Source organism: Rhodnius prolixus, unplaced genomic scaffold, assembly GCF_049639745.1.
Source record: "Rhodnius prolixus isolate KJV_2025 unplaced genomic scaffold, Rpr scaffold_24, whole genome shotgun sequence".
In the NCBI taxonomy this organism is placed as follows: Eukaryota; Metazoa; Arthropoda; class Insecta; order Hemiptera; family Reduviidae; genus Rhodnius; species Rhodnius prolixus.
Window position 1 is genome coordinate 1,492,905 of NW_027411637.1, and position 11,418 is coordinate 1,504,322.

The window sequence follows — 11,418 nt, forward strand, 5'->3', positions numbered from 1 at the left end:
TTACCTACAACTTTACAAATAACTATTTTAGTAATATAAAAAGATTTTTTTCGTTTTTACCGCCATACCAAGCGTGATATTAGCGTGTCAAGTAAATATGAGAAAAATTAATATAACATTTCATATTTCGATATTTTTCAAAATTTCTTTTTACCATTCTTTTAGGCTTCATTTGGGCCAGCGATTCACCAAGTTTCATCGTTTGTGCCGCATTCTTAGGCGAGATATTGGCATGTCAATTTCGAACGGCCACTTTTTATTTTTTGAGTTTTTTGAAAATTTCTTTTTACCAATCGTTTGTGCCGCGATTGTACCGTCCTTTCCCATAATTTCAGCCATTTAGCTCAAAAATTGAAAAAGTTATTAAGGATTTAAAGTGGCCATACCAACTTGACGGAAGTTGGACATGCGATTTCGCTTGTCTTTGAGATTTTTCAAAATTTTTTTTTGCCCTTCTCTTTGGCCTCGTTTGTGCCGGCGATTCACCAAGTCTCATCGTTTGTGCCGCAATATTAAAGAAGTTATTAAAGAAAAACCGTTACAGACATACTGACGCCAGCAGCGCATCTCTACGTCAACTAAAGCAGCTAACTGCCAGCATACACCAGCGGTTGATGGGTTGATAATTTATAAATACATATCTATTAAAGCAAATAATAGTATTTTTCTTTTACCTACAACTTTACAAATAACTATTTTAGTAATATAAAAAGCTTTTTTCGTTTTTACCGCCATACTAAGCGAGATATTAGCGTGTCAAGTAAATATGAGAAAAATTAATATAACATTTCATATTTTGAATTTTTTCAAAATTTCATTTTGCCAATCTCTTTGGCCTTGTTTCTGCAAGCGATTCGTCGAGTTTCATCGTTTATGCCGTATTATTACGCGAGATAATTGTATGTCAAGTTGGTATGGTCACTTTTTATTTTTGAGTTTTTTGAAAATTTCTTTTTACCATTCTTTTAGACTTCGGTTGTGCCAGCGATTCACCGTTTCATCGTTTGTGCCGCATTTTTAGGCGAGATATTCGCATGTCAATTTAATATGACAAAAATTGATATAACTTTTTTTTTAACTTTTTCAAAATTTTATTTCACCATTCTTTTAGGCTTCGTTTGTGCCGGCGATTCAGTAAGTTTCATCGTTTGTGCCGCATTTTTAGGCGAGATTTTGGCATGTCAAGTTGGAATGGCCACTTTTTATTTTTTGAGGTTTTAGAAAATTTCTTTTTACCAATCGTTTGTGCCGTCCTTTTTCGAAATTTCAGCCATTTAGCTCAAAAATTAAAAAAGTTATTAAGGATTTAAAGTGGCCATACCAACTGGACGGAAGTTGGACATGCGATTTCTCTTGCCTTTGAGATTTTTCAAAATTTTTTTTGTTATTCTCTTTGGCCTCGTTTGTGCCGGCGATTCACCAAGTTTCATACTTTGTGCCGCAATATTAAAGAAGTTATTAAAGAAAAACTGTTACTGACATACTGACGCCAGCAGCGCATCTCTACATCAACTAAAGTAACTAACTGCCAGCATCCACCAGCGGTTGATGGGTTGATAATTTGTCTATAAATACATATCTATTACAGCAAATAATAGTATTTTTCTTTTACCTACAAATTTAAAATAACTATTTTAGTAATATAAAAAGTTTTTTTCGTTTTTACCGCCATACTAAGCGAGATATTAGCGTGTCAAGTAAATATGAGAAAAATTTATATAACATTTCATATTTTGAATTTCTTCAAAATTTCATTTTACCGTTCTAATAGGCTTCGTTTGTGCCGGGGAATCACCAAGTTTCATCGTTTGTGCTGCATTTTTAGGCGAGATATTCGCATGTCAATTTAATATGACAAAAATTGTTATAACTATTTTTTTTGAATTTTTTCAAAATTTCTTTTTGACAATCTCTTTGGCCTCGTTTGTACCGCTGATTCGCCAAATTTCATCGTTTGTGCCGCATTATTAAGCGTGATATTCGCATGTCAAGTTGGTATGGCCACTTTTTATTTTTTGAGGTTTTTGAAAATTTATTTTTACCAATCGTTTGTGCCGTCCTTTTTCAAAATTTCAGCCATTTAGCTCAAAAATTAAAAAAGTTATTAAAGATTTAAAGTGGCCATACCAACTTGACGGAAGTTGGACATGCGATTTCGCTTGTCTTTGAGATTTTTCCAAAATTTTTTTTGTTATTCTCTTTGGCCTCGTTTGTGCCGGCGATTCACCAAGTTTCATCGTTTGTGCCGCAATATTAAAGAAGTTATTAAAGAAAAACTGATACTGACATACTGACGCCAGCAGCGCATCTCTACGTCAACTAAAGCAACTAACTGCCAGCATACACCAGCGGTTGATGGGTTGATAATTTATAAATACATATCTATTAAAGCAAATAATAGTATTTTTCTTTTACCTACAACTTTACAAATAACTATTTTAGTAATATAAAAAGATTTTTTTCGTTTTTACCGCCATACCAAGCGTGATATTAGCGTGTCAAGTAAATATGAGAAAAATTAATATAACATTTCATATTTCGATATTTTTCAAAATTTCTTTTTACCATTCTTTTAGGCTTCATTTGGGCCAGCGATTCACCAAGTTTCATCGTTTGTGCCGCATTCTTAGGCGAGATATTGGCATGTCAATTTCGAACGGCCACTTTTTATTTTTTGAGTTTTTTGAAAATTTCTTTTTACCAATCGTTTGTGCCGCGATTGTACCGTCCTTTCCCATAATTTCAGCCATTTAGCTCAAAAATTGAAAAAGTTATTAAGGATTTAAAGTGGCCATACCAACTTGACGGAAGTTGGACATGCGATTTCGCTTGTCTTTGAGATTTTTCAAAATTTTTTTTTGCCCTTCTCTTTGGCCTCGTTTGTGCCGGCGATTCACCAAGTCTCATCGTTTGTGCCGCAATATTAAAGAAGTTATTAAAGAAAAACCGTTACAGACATACTGACGCCAGCAGCGCATCTCTACGTCAACTAAAGCAGCTAACTGCCAGCATACACCAGCGGTTGATGGGTTGATAATTTATAAATACATATCTATTAAAGCAAATAATAGTATTTTTCTTTTACCTACAACTTTACAAATAACTATTTTAGTAATATAAAAAGCTTTTTTCGTTTTTACCGCCATACTAAGCGAGATATTAGCGTGTCAAGTAAATATGAGAAAAATTAATATAACATTTCATATTTTGAATTTTTTCAAAATTTCATTTTGCCAATCTCTTTGGCCTTGTTTCTGCAAGCGATTCGTCGAGTTTCATCGTTTATGCCGTATTATTACGCGAGATAATTGTATGTCAAGTTGGTATGGTCACTTTTTATTTTTGAGTTTTTTGAAAATTTCTTTTTACCATTCTTTTAGACTTCGGTTGTGCCAGCGATTCACCAAGTTTCATCGTTTGTGCCGCATTTTTAGGCGAGATATTCGCATGTCAATTTAATATGACAAAAATTGATATAACTTTTTTTTTAACTTTTTCAAAATTTTATTTCACCATTCTTTTAGGCTTCGTTTGTGCCGGCGATTCAGTAAGTTTCATCGTTTGTGCCGCATTTTTAGGCGAGATATTGGCATGTCAAGTTGGAATGGCCACTTTTTATTTTTTGAGGTTTTAGAAAATTTCTTTTTACCAATCGTTTGTGCCGTCCTTTTTCGAAATTTCAGCCATTTAGCTCAAAAATTAAAAAAGTTATTAAGGATTTAAAGTGGCCATACCAACTGGACGGAAGTTGGACATGCGATTTCGCTTGCCTTTGAGATTTTTCAAAATTTTTTTTGTTATTCTCTTTGGCCTCGTTTGTGCCGGCGATTCACCAAGTTTCATACTTTGTGCCGCAATATTAAAGAAGTTATTAAAGAAAAACTGTTACTGACATACTGACGCCAGCAGCGCATCTCTACATCAACTAAAGTAACTAACTGCCAGCATCCACCAGCGGTTGATGGGTTGATAATTTGTCTATAAATACATATCTATTACAGCAAATAATAGTATTTTTCTTTTACCTACAAATTTAAAATAACTATTTTAGTAATATAAAAAGTTTTTTTCGTTTTTACCGCCATACTAAGCGAGATATTAGCGTGTCAAGTAAATATGAGAAAAATTTATATAACATTTCATATTTTGAATTTCTTCAAAATTTCATTTTACCGTTCTAATAGGCTTCGTTTGTGCCGGGGAATCACCAAGTTTCATCGTTTGTGCTGCATTTTTAGGCGAGATATTCGCATGTCAATTTAATATGACAAAAATTGTTATAACTATTTTTTTTGAATTTTTTCAAAATTTCTTTTTGACAATCTCTTTGGCCTCGTTTGTACCGCTGATTCGCCAAATTTCATCGTTTGTGCCGCATTATTAAGCGTGATATTCGCATGTCAAGTTGGTATGGCCACTTTTTATTTTTTGAGGTTTTTGAAAATTTATTTTTACCAATCGTTTGTGCCGTCCTTTTTCAAAATTTCAGCCATTTAGCTCAAAAATTAAAAAAGTTATTAATGATTTAAAGTGGCCATACCAACTTGACGGAAGTTGGACATGCGATTTCGCTTGTCTTTGAGATTTTTCCAAAATTTTTTTTGTTATTCTCTTTGGCCTCGTTTGTGCCGGCGATTCACCAAGTTTCATCCTTTGTGCCGCAATATTAAAGAAGTTATTAAAGAAAAACTGTTACTGACATACTGACGCCAGCAGCGCATCTCTACGTCAACTAAAGCAACTAACTGCCAGCATACACCAGCGGTTGATGGGTTGATAATTTATAAATACATATCTATTAAAGCAAATAATAGTATTTTTCTTTTACCTACAACTTTACAAATAACTATTTTAGTAATATAAAAAGATTTTTTTCGTTTTTACGGCCATACCAAGCGTGATATTAGCGTGTCAAGTAAATATGAGAAAAATTAATATAACATTTCATATTTTGATATTTTTCAAAATTTCTTTTTACCATTCTTTTAGGCTTCATTTGGGCCAGCGATTCACCAAGTTTCATCGATTGTGCCGCATTCTTAGGCGAGATATTCGCATGTCAATTTAATATGACAAAAATTGTTATAACTATTTTTTTTGAATTTTTTCAAAATTTCTTTTTGACAATCTCTTTGGCCTCGTTTGTACCGCTGATTCGCCAAATTTCATCGTTTGTGCCGCATTATTAAGCGTGATATTCGCATGTCAAGTTGGTATGGCCACTTTTTATTTTTTGAGGTTTTTGAAAATTTATTTTTACCAATCGTTTGTGCCGTCCTTTTTCAAAATTTCAGCCATTTAGCTCAAAAATTAAAAAAGTTATTAAAGATTTAAAGTGGCCATACCAACTTGACGGAAGTTGGACATGCGATTTCGCTTGTCTTTGAGATTTTTCAAAAATTTTTTTTGTTATTCTCTTTGGCCTCGTTTGTGCCGGCGATTCACCAAGTTTCATCCTTTGTGCCGCAATATTAAAGAAGTTATTAAAGAAAAACTGTTACTGACATACTGACGCCAGCAGCGCATCTCTACGTCAACTAAAGCAACTAACTGCCAGCATACACCAGCGGTTGATGGGTTGAGAATTTATAAATACATATCTATTAAAGCAAATAATAGTATTTTTCTTTTACCTACAACTTTACAAATAACTATTTTAGTAATATAAAAAGATTTTTTTCGTTTTTACCGCCATACCAAGCGTGATATTAGCGTGTCAAGTAAATATGAGAAAAATTAATATAACATTTCATATTTTGATATTTTTCAAAATTTCTTTTTACCATTCTTTTAGGCTTCATTTGGGCCAGCGATTCACCAAGTTTCATCGTTTGTGCCGCATTCTTAGGCGAGATATTGGCATGTCAATTTCGAACGGCCACTTTTTATTTTTTGAGTTTTTTGAAAATTTCTTTTTACCAATCGTTTGTGCCGCGATTGTGCCGTCCTTTCCCATAATTTCAGCCATTTAGCTCAAAAATTGAAAAAGTTATTAAGGATTTAAAGTGGCCATACCAACTTGACGGAAGTTGGACATGCGATTTTGCTTGTCTTTGCGATTTTTCAAAATTTTTTTTTGCCATTCTCTTTGGCCTCGTTTGTGCCGGCGATTCACCAAGTCTCATCGTTTGTGCCGCAATATTAAAGAAGTTATTAAAGAAAAACCGTTACAGACATACTGACGCCAGCAGCGCATCTCTACGTCAACTAAAGCAGCTAACTGCCAGCATACACCAGCGGTTGATGGGTTGATAATTTATAAATACATATCTATTAAAGCAAATAATAGTATTTTTCTTTTACCTACAACTTTACAAATAACTATTTTAGTAAAATAAAAAGCTTTTTTCGTTTTTACCGCCATACTAAGCGAGATATTAGCGTGTCAAGTAAATATGAGAAAAATTAATATAACATTTCATATTTTGAATTTTTTCAAAATTTCATTTTGCCAATCTCTTTGGCCTTGTTTCTGCAAGCGATTCGTCGAGTTTCATCGTTTATGCCGTTTTATTACGCGAGATAATTGTATGTCAAGTTGGTATGGTCACTTTTTATTTTTGAGTTTTTTGAAAATTTCTTTTTACCATTCTTTTAGACTTCGGTTGTGCCAGCGATTCACCAAGTTTCATCGTTTGTGCCGCATTTTTAGGCGAGATATTCGCATGTCAATTTAATATGACAAAAATTGATATAACTTTTTTTTTAACTTTTTCAAAATTTTATTTCACCATTCTTTTAGGCTTCGTTTGTGCCGGCGATTCAGTAAGTTTCATCGTTTGTGCCGCATTTTTAGGCGAGATATTGGCATGTCAAGTTGGAATGGCCACTTTTTATTTTTTGAGGTTTTAGAAAATTTCTTTTTACCAATCGTTTGTGCCGTCCTTTTTCGAAATTTCAGCCATTTAGCTCAAAAATTAAAAAAGTTATTAAGGATTTAAAGTGGCCATACCAACTGGACGGAAGTTGGACATGCGATTTCGCTTGCCTTTGAGATTTTTCAAAATTTTTTTTGTTATTCTCTTTGGCCTCGTTTGTGCCGGCGATTCACCAAGTTTCATACTTTGTGCCGCAATATTAAAGAAGTTATTAAAGAAAAACTGTTACTGACATACTGACGCCAGCAGCGCATCTCTACATCAACTAAAGTAACTAACTGCCAGCATCCACCAGCGGTTGATGGGTTGATAATTTGTCTATAAATACATATCTATTACAGCAAATAATAGTATTTTTCTTTTACCTACAAATTTAAAATAACTATTTTAGTAATATAAAAAGTTTTTTTCGTTTTTACCGCCATACTAAGCGAGATATTAGCGTGTCAAGTAAATATGAGAAAAATTTATATAACATTTCATATTTTGAATTTCTTCAAAATTTCATTTTACCGTTCTAATAGGCTTCGTTTGTGCCGGGGAATCACCAAGTTTCATCGTTTGTGCTGCATTTTTAGGCGAGATATTCGCATGTCAATTTAATATGACAAAAATTGTTATAACTATTTTTTTTGAATTTTTTCAAAATTTCTTTTTGACAATCTCTTTGGCCTCGTTTGTACCGCTGATTCGCCAAATTTCATCGTTTGTGCCGCATTATTAAGCGTGATATTCGCATGTCAAGTTGGTATGGCCACTTTTTATTTTTTGAGGTTTTTGAAAATTTATTTTTACCAATCGTTTGTGCCGTCCTTTTTCAAAATTTCAGCCATTTAGCTCAAAAATTAAAAAAGTTATTAAAGATTTAAAGTGGCCATACCAACTTGACGGAAGTTGGACATGCGATTTCGCTTGTCTTTGAGATTTTTCCAAAATTTTTTTTGTTATTCTCTTTGGCCTCGTTTGTGCCGGCGATTCACCAAGTTTCATCGTTTGTGCCGCAATATTAAAGAAGTTATTAAAGAAAAACTGATACTGACATACTGACGCCAGCAGCGCATCTCTACGTCAACTAAAGCAACTAACTGCCAGCATACACCAGCGGTTGATGGGTTGATAATTTATAAATACATATCTATTAAAGCAAATAATAGTATTTTTCTTTTACCTACAACTTTACAAATAACTATTTTAGTAATATAAAAAGATTTTTTTCGTTTTTACCGCCATACCAAGCGTGATATTAGCGTGTCAAGTAAATATGAGAAAAATTAATATAACATTTCATATTTCGATATTTTTCAAAATTTCTTTTTACCATTCTTTTAGGCTTCATTTGGGCCAGCGATTCACCAAGTTTCATCGTTTGTGCCGCATTCTTAGGCGAGATATTGGCATGTCAATTTCGAACGGCCACTTTTTATTTTTTGAGTTTTTTGAAAATTTCTTTTTACCAATCGTTTGTGCCGCGATTGTACCGTCCTTTCCCATAATTTCAGCCATTTAGCTCAAAAATTGAAAAAGTTATTAAGGATTTAAAGTGGCCATACCAACTTGACGGAAGTTGGACATGCGATTTCGCTTGTCTTTGAGATTTTTCAAAATTTTTTTTTGCCCTTCTCTTTGGCCTCGTTTGTGCCGGCGATTCACCAAGTCTCATCGTTTGTGCCGCAATATTAAAGAAGTTATTAAAGAAAAACCGTTACAGACATACTGACGCCAGCAGCGCATCTCTACGTCAACTAAAGCAGCTAACTGCCAGCATACACCAGCGGTTGATGGGTTGATAATTTATAAATACATATCTATTAAAGCAAATAATAGTATTTTTCTTTTACCTACAACTTTACAAATAACTATTTTAGTAATATAAAAAGCTTTTTTCGTTTTTACCGCCATACTAAGCGAGATATTAGCGTGTCAAGTAAATATGAGAAAAATTAATATAACATTTCATATTTTGAATTTTTTCAAAATTTCATTTTGCCAATCTCTTTGGCCTTGTTTCTGCAAGCGATTCGTCGAGTTTCATCGTTTATGCCGTATTATTACGCGAGATAATTGTATGTCAAGTTGGTATGGTCACTTTTTATTTTTGAGTTTTTTGAAAATTTCTTTTTACCATTCTTTTAGACTTCGGTTGTGCCAGCGATTCACCAAGTTTCATCGTTTGTGCCGCATTTTTAGGCGAGATATTCGCATGTCAATTTAATATGACAAAAATTGATATAACTTTTTTTTTAACTTTTTCAAAATTTTATTTCACCATTCTTTTAGGCTTCGTTTGTGCCGGCGATTCAGTAAGTTTCATCGTTTGTGCCGCATTTTTAGGCGAGATATTGGCATGTCAAGTTGGAATGGCCACTTTTTATTTTTTGAGGTTTTAGAAAATTTCTTTTTACCAATCGTTTGTGCCGTCCTTTTTCGAAATTTCAGCCATTTAGCTCAAAAATTAAAAAAGTTATTAAGGATTTAAAGTGGCCATACCAACTGGACGGAAGTTGGACATGCGATTTCGCTTGCCTTTGAGATTTTTCAAAATTTTTTTTGTTATTCTCTTTGGCCTCGTTTGTGCCGGCGATTCACCAAGTTTCATACTTTGTGCCGCAATATTAAAGAAGTTATTAAAGAAAAACTGTTACTGACATACTGACGCCAGCAGCGCATCTCTACATCAACTAAAGTAACTAACTGCCAGCATCCACCAGCGGTTGATGGGTTGATAATTTGTCTATAAATACATATCTATTACAGCAAATAATAGTATTTTTCTTTTACCTACAAATTTAAAATAACTATTTTAGTAATATAAAAAGTTTTTTTCGTTTTTACCGCCATACTAAGCGAGATATTAGCGTGTCAAGTAAATATGAGAAAAATTTATATAACATTTCATATTTTGAATTTCTTCAAAATTTCATTTTACCGTTCTAATAGGCTTCGTTTGTGCCGGGGAATCACCAAGTTTCATCGTTTGTGCTGCATTTTTAGGCGAGATATTCGCATGTCAATTTAATATGACAAAAATTGTTATAACTATTTTTTTTGAATTTTTTCAAAATTTCTTTTTGACAATCTCTTTGGCCTCGTTTGTACCGCTGATTCGCCAAATTTCATCGTTTGTGCCGCATTATTAAGCGTGATATTCGCATGTCAAGTTGGTATGGCCACTTTTTATTTTTTGAGGTTTTTGAAAATTTATTTTTACCAATCGTTTGTGCCGTCCTTTTTCAAAATTTGAGCCATTTAGCTCAAAAATTAAAAAAGTTATTAAAGATTTAAAGTGGCCATACCAACTTGACGGAAGTTGGACATGCGATTTCGCTTGTCTTTGAGATTTTTCCAAAATTTTTTTTGTTATTCTCTTTGGCCTCGTTTGTGCCGGCGATTCACCAAGTTTCATCGTTTGTGCCGCAATATTAAAGAAGTTATTAAAGAAAAACTGATACTGACATACTGACGCCAGCAGCGCATCTCTACGTCAACTAAAGCAACTAACTGCCAGCATACACCAGCGGTTGATGGGTTGATAATTTATAAATACATATCTATTAAAGCAAATAATAGTATTTTTCTTTTACCTACAACTTTACAAATAACTATTTTAGTAATATAAAAAGATTTTTTTCGTTTTTACCGCCATACCAAGCGTGATATTAGCGTGTCAAGTAAATATGAGAAAAATTAATATAACATTTCATATTTCGATATTTTTCAAAATTTCTTTTTACCATTCTTTTAGGCTTCATTTGGGCCAGCGATTCACCAAGTTTCATCGTTTGTGCCGCATTCTTAGGCGAGATATTGGCATGTCAATTTCGAACGGCCACTTTTTATTTTTTGAGTTTTTTGAAAATTTCTTTTTACCAATCGTTTGTGCCGCGATTGTACCGTCCTTTCCCATAATTTCAGCCATTTAGCTCAAAAATTGAAAAAGTTATTAAGGATTTAAAGTGGCCATACCAACTTGACGGAAGTTGGACATGCGATTTCGCTTGTCTTTGAGATTTTTCAAAATTTTTTTTTGCCCTTCTCTTTGGCCTCGTTTGTGCCGGCGATTCACCAAGTCTCATCGTTTGTGCCGCAATATTAAAGAAGTTATTAAAGAAAAACCGTTACAGACATACTGACGCCAGCAGCGCATCTCTACGTCAACTAAAGCAGCTAACTGCCAGCATACACCAGCGGTTGATGGGTTGATAATTTATAAATACATATCTATTAAAGCAAATAATAGTATTTTTCTTTTACCTACAACTTTACAAATAACTATTTTAGTAATATAAAAAGCTTTTTTCGTTTTTACCGCCATACTAAGCGAGATATTAGCGTGTCAAGTAAATATGAGAAAAATTAATATAACATTTCATATTTTGAATTTTTTCAAAATTTCATTTTGCCAATCTCTTTGGCCTTGTTTCTGCAAGCGATTCGTCGAGTTTCATCGTTTATGCCGTTTTATTACGCGAGATAATTGTATGTCAAGTTGGTATGGTCACTTTTTATTTTTGAGTTTTTTGAAAATTTCTTTTTACCATTC